This window comes from Diadema setosum, chromosome 21, assembly GCF_964275005.1.
Source record: "Diadema setosum chromosome 21, eeDiaSeto1, whole genome shotgun sequence".
Lineage (NCBI taxonomy): Eukaryota > Metazoa > Echinodermata > Echinoidea > Diadematoida > Diadematidae > Diadema > Diadema setosum.
This window is the reverse complement of record NC_092705.1, coordinates 31,140,734-31,147,309: the sequence shown is the minus strand read 5'-3', so window position 1 is coordinate 31,147,309 and position 6,576 is coordinate 31,140,734. Positions and strand designations below refer to the sequence as shown.

Sequence of the window (6,576 nt, the reverse complement as noted above, 5' to 3'; positions counted from 1 at the left end):
AGTGAGCCCTCACCGACCGACAACCAACCAGGTCTCATAGCGGGCAACAAGTTGCACTGGGAATCGGCGTCCCTATCAACGAAGCATCCCAGAATGTTGCTGCCACTCAAGCCTGGACCTGACACGAAGTGGTTTGCCTGGCGTGTCAACAAGAATGGCGAGAAGGAGAAACATACAAAGCGTAAGAGCGGTTCTATATTCATTTTTTTTTCTTCTCTTCCTCCTCCTCCTCCTTCTTCTTCTTCTTTTTCTCATCATCTTATATTCCTCTCTTTCTTCTCCTTCTTCTTCGTCAGTCTTCCTTTTCTTTGCATCATAGCAACCTCGTCATTAATGGTATTTGAATTTTCCAACTGTATACGAGAGCATGTGTCACGTTCTCCTCTCAAATTAACATACTAGTAGTTTTGAAAAGTCAAAGTCCTAGTGATTTAACTAGAAGTGGTGGAGGACATGAGGGACATGTCGTGATGAATACCGCTATATAGTTGATAATAATTATAATCCCAGTGACGTGAGCACCGTTCTAGAATTAGAATGAGAGTATAAGCTTATCAGGGTGCATGGATGCTGCGAAGGCTCCATAGTTGCAAATTTGCCAATGCCGACAGGTATTTTCAATGTGCAAAACTTTCGGTTGCGCACCTTAGCGTTGAATTTTGAATGTGTCAAAGGTAACAATTTGTCATATTTCTATACCTCTAAACTGGTCGCTAAAAGGCGTATGCAACGTCAACCAGGCGATTTGCCCGGATGTCTCCTTTTCTTCTCTTCTTCCTACAAAGGGCGCACTAAATAGTTTTGTCAAACAGCTTAGACCTTGATTTCAGTGATGCTGTGTGGCCTGTCAATACAAGTTTCAGCATTTTCGAATGATAGATTAATTCACAAATTGGATATAGAAGGGAAACAAATCTACCATTATTACATTTTTTTTTATAAACGAAAAAAAAAAAGTCACTGCCGTCGCCATCATCATAGTCATCGCTTGAGTAGTGGTAAAATCATTAAGTAAAATCGTTTCAAATGAAAGTTATTTCATCATACTTTGCCCTTTCTCTCTACGTTTCAGACAAATCCAAATCGAAGGGAAATTTCCTGCAGAAATTCAGTCCTAGGGATGGTCCTTACCCAACTCCAGCAAACTTTGGCGTGCCGTATGGTGAACCAAAAGTAATTCTCACCGCTGCACCCGATGTCGACGCAGGTAGTGGACAGCGGCCTGATGTCCTCGAACCTAATGCATCGACTTTCATTACAGAGACTCAGGGTCGGTCACGGGCAGAGGGCGCTGTTGAGAATGATATTACAGATAGCGGTGAAAATGGGCAAGCAACCACAGCGGTCGGAGAGCAGCAGCAGGTTGTTGAACCTGAACAGCAGGATGGTGACAAGGCTCTACAGGAAGATGATAAAGGCGGCTTGCAGGAAGGAGAGGCAAAAGCTAACGAGGAAAGTCAAGAACAAACTGTCGACGCTATTGCGGAAGATACAGCAGCTATTCAGCAAGAAGACGATGCTTGTAACAGTGATGAAACCGCTCAAGATGAAACTGAAAATAGAACTGCAGCAAATGAAGGCGAAGTCATGAAGGATGCTGACGTTGAGGGCGCAACCAAAGAGGAAGAAGATCATGGAGGTGACCCTGAGGAAACCAAAGATGGGGAGCATAACGATGACACAGCTGCAGGCAAGGACAATGTCGATGACCACGAAAACGGTTCGGCTGAGGTCAATGATGGCGTAGATGAGGTCGTTGACGGAGACAAAACGAATGAGAACAATGACCAAGCGGCTGATGCTGCAGGTGATATCGAGGATGGACAGACGGAAGGTGCAGAAGTGCCGGAATCATCGGGGGAGAAGGTCGAGGAGAAAGAGGAAGTTGGTGATGAGGATGTGGAAGAAAACGTGCCAAATGAAGAGCAAGATGAAAATTGAAGAAAGAGTCCTGATGATTAAAGAGTGGACTTTAACTGAAACGCATACTTTGTGTTTCATTTAACATTCCTAATTTTAATTAAAAAAAAAGGAATAATCTATTTTTTTAAAAACATTCCTTTTGTGCAATACATACTATAGGGAACTGTATTTTGTTTTCACGTGTTAGTCATGATGTGGTTGACTTTTCTTGAATTCTAATCATGTCATTGGTCTGCAGGCATTACGCAGCTCTAAGTGCGTATATTCCTTTATTGCAGCTATATTATACTGGATCTATTTATTCATTTTCGTAAGTTACATTCCGTCCATTCCACAGACATATTTTATAAGTTTCTTTGTGAAAAGAGCAAATTTTCCAATTTTTGTGGATTCTGTTTATCATTGTAGAACCTAATAGTAAAGTTGGAAAACAATTCGTGATGTCGCAGAAGTGGAAATATGAAGAAAATTCCTATCCATTCCCTTTTTTTGAAAAGAGGAATTTAATTCCAGTAAAGTTTATAATTTAGTCTGATAAGAAAGAGTAAAATCTTTCAAGTAAAATAGTGAACATTTAATCAAATCAGATGAAAATCAAAGAAATATAATGAAATTATGAAGCTTCGCTAATTTCTGCAAAACAGTTCTCGTACAGTTGATAGAAAAATGCAAATGAGTGAGCTAATGATGTAATCACCTCGCAGTTTTCCACTGATCGTGTGCAAAAAAAGAATAAACAAACAAACAAACAAATCAAAACAGAAATTCAATGTTTCTGTTATTAAAGGGTGTGTACAGTTCTGGTCGAGGTGAGGATTTAGCTTTTAACGTTTTGCGAGATATTCAGAAACCACTCTATGAGATGTCAAAGAGCATGCAGATCTAAGGGGTATCAAAAGTTTAACAAAAGGTATCAAAAGGAATGTTCAAAACATGAATCCCCACCTCAACCAGTACTGTACAGTCCCTTTAAAGTGTACAACATGGTGTTATTCCTGGTTGAATAGCTTCAAAATAATGTTCAGTTATATCAGGATTCGAGACTGGGGCGTAATGATATTGCGTTTGAATGAAAACTTGGAATTTCAAAATTTTATGTGCAACGTATTGCATTATGTATGGCAAGTTGTGAGGGGATGACATCATTTCTTCACTACTGGGATATTGAAGTGTTTCCTGAAAAAAAAAAAAAATGCATGTATGACCCTGCATCACAAAACCAACAAAAACTCGCCAGACATGGATTTTTAGTTAAGTGCACTTTCTGAAAGAGCAGACTCTAATCTCTAAAATGACGTATAACTCAATTCAAATGGACTCTCCTATCCTCTCTAGATATCGGAAAGAAAATACACACTCTGAAAAAGTGTGAACTGAGAAAAGAGACTTTATAGTACAGGGTCTATTACTAAATTCAAATAGACTCTCCTATCCTCTCTAGATATCGGAAAGAAAATACACACTCTGAAAAAGTGTGAACTGAGAAAAGAGGCTCTAAAGTACAGGGTCTATTAAAAAGATTAATCTGTATATGCCAAACCAGTGCTAAGCTGTGAGATGAATAGAACAAAAAACCATCGGAGCAACAACACTGAAGGGATTATCAGATTAATCTGGAATTAAACATATTTTATCAACACATTCAGTCCATAGTTAATGTCAACTTTCAAAGCAGTATAGCATTATCCTTTCAAAAGTTATTAGAGTTGAAAGTGAAGAGTGTGCAAACGATTTTGAGAAATGAATAGGGGCCTCTAAGACATACCCGATCTCGCTACTTTCCCCCCCCCCCCAAAAAAAAGGGGGGGGGGGGTTGTAGAAAAAAATGCTGAATTATACAAAACTTATGAATAATGTAGAAAAAGGATAGCTCTTTCAGAGGAAAAGTCAAGATTGACTTGGTTGACCTGTTTCACCTTTTTTGTTTTTGAGTCCTCACATAAAATCAACTTTTTTTTTTTAGTTTTGTGATGCACGGTTGTTCTTTATTTTACGTTCGATTTTGATCAAAATTTTCATCGTTGCGTTAAGAAAAAAAAAAATTACTTCCTTTCAGACTACCTTTCAACTGTAATGAAATTCTCATATATAATTATCCTGTTTGTTGCTGAAACATGTTCAGGTTACATTGTTCCCCTGGCATTCTCAAAGAGTTGCTTTTCTATTATGCCAGGAAAATGGAGGTCAGACGACCAGTCCCCCCCCCAAAAAAAAAAAAAAGTTCTTTAATTGATTTTTTGATAACCAAAAAAAAAAAAAAAGTATTTTACAGTAGTGGCTTAAATGATGAGTTTTTTCGATCTCATGAAGCCACAGCAATAGAAAAAAAAAAAATGTATAATCATTTACAGAATGGATTAAAGAAAAGAGCAATATGGTTTGAGATTGATTTCCACTGATCAATGTGTATTGCTACATTGTATGTAATGATTTTGTGTACCCTAAAGTTGAGACAATAAAAGGGTCCACAAAACCAAAGAAAACAAATAATGCAGCTGCAACAACTAGCACAGAGTGTTTATGGAGCAAAATTTAATCAGTGAATAATTAGAGTAGATTTTTTTTTGTTTGTTTGTTTGTTTTTTTTTGCGAATATATGGCCAAATTGCTCTGGAAAATGGAAAAGTCATATGCAAGAAAAAAAAAGACAACCACAGCTTGATCCCACCGATCCCGTAGCTTTTGTTTTACAGTATTATATTTTGCTGCTGTCGTAAAAAAAGAAAAAGAAATAAAAAGAAAAAAAAGGCCAAATATAGCGTGCCACAGTTTGGCCTCCATCAATGTTTCTCCTTTTTGTCAACGTAAAGCCGAGATCAGAGTGACCTTAGCACATTAAAAATACTCGAGCAATTCCGTTGTGATGTCACCGACTGAAGGGGGCGGGGAACTTTCTAGGTAACAGCTCAGATTGTTGTTGTTGGTGGTGGTGGTGATGGTGGTTTGTATGCGTGTATATATGTGTGTGTGTGCATAACAACACATGAGATTGCCAGCACATTGTCATATTAATTATAGTTATTATTTATGGAGAGATTCTTCTGGGATAAAAGGGTCGATGTTGACAGCTATAGGTATTCTTTATTCGTCAACCCGATGTTATTATTTTCGCTGTAATGGCAAAGAGATATGTTTAATGGGATATCTTTCTGTTACCACAAAGGCGAATAAGACACCCTGCTGTAATACGGTTTTATGAATGATGATTAAAATATGGACGAATGTATCCTTTGTGATAATAGATGTGGAAATAAATTTTGTCTACTCACAATCATTTTGATTTATGATGTGCTAAATCAAAGTTGCTGTACGTATTCATGCAATTCTTGCTGGCGTTGTTGGTGTTGTGTTATTGTTGGCGAATGTTTATGTGAATTTGTTTGATATGTTATTCATAATTATTATTGGAATGGCCGGGGCATAGCAGTTTAACGAGAGTTGCAGTGCAGTGTGATGATGGCGAGCATAAAGTGGTAAAAGGCTAGACTCTTATCACATCGGGTAACTTCGATAAAACTATGGTCTTTCCGTTTTCTCAGACCGGTATGCTCTGCACACGGTATTCTTTGTACAATGCATAGAAGGTAATTATAGTGAGTTATCAAAATTATTACTGATATAAAGTTCAAAAGTGGCACCAAAACCTTTCGTGCATTGGGTATTGTGGAGATATCGGGGTTCGAACCCGAGGCCTCTCGCATGCGAAGCGAGCGCTCTACCACTGAGCTATATCCCCGTGGGTGTAAGCGCGCGATGCCAAATCTATATAAATTGTGTGCGCTTTGTCTGCGTACGTAGTGTAGCGAGTCCAAAGAGATTGTATATTAGCATAGAATACGCACCGGGCGCATAGAACCGGGATTAATCGAACGGACTGCCGCGCCGCCATTAGCAAAGAGAGAGAGAGAGAGAGAGGGAGAGAGAGAGAGGAAGAGAGCGAAAGAAAGCGGCTAGAGATAAGAAAGCCTGAATGAATGTACAATACAGCCCCATTACATTACTATAATCTGAATAATGACATAAATGGTTCTTGCAAACTTACTATTTAATCAGTAATTATCATGAAAACCTCATTCATCACGAATTTTCATGAAACATTGTTTTTCCTTCCTGCCATATGCAAGTGACACAAAAAAATAATAGTGCCTATTTGTGAATCACACATTCTTGACAGTCCAAAATAATAATACAGTCATCCTATCACAAGGCCTCCAGAATATTCAAATGTTGTATCCTAGTGCTTTCCCGATTTGTGCCTTGAGTAATGTTTAGATTCCAGGACATGTAGTGTGTGTGTGTGTGTGTGTGTGTGTGTGTGTGGGTGGGTGTGTAAACTGTTCTATAGTACATGTGTGTATAACTGGTACTTAATAACCAACAGTATTTCTGCAATCTTAAAATCATATGTCATTAGATATGTAGAATTTAATTTCGTCATGATACTCATCACAATTATTGACGTTAATTGATTTACTGCATTGAAACAATACTTATTAAACATTACTTCCTCCATTGATAGTTCATTCGAAACACTGCAGTTACGGGAGATACTTTATCATTTCCATTATAACTTAAAAAAAAATGTTTTGTGAAGGACTCAAAATTATGCAGACAAGAACATGCAAGCATACAAAAAAAAAGTGTGTGTAAGTG

General features: G+C 38.0%; 1 non-coding gene across 1 annotated transcript; it reads right to left on the bottom strand.

Annotated features, from left to right (window-relative positions):
* Positions 1–5,587: 5,587 nt before the first annotated feature.
* On the bottom strand, positions 5,588–5,659 carry Trnaa-cgc (transfer RNA alanine (anticodon CGC)). Its single transcript has one exon. It is a non-coding gene; the product is annotated as a tRNA-Ala (tRNA).
* Between the last annotated feature and the right edge of the window lie 917 nt (positions 5,660–6,576).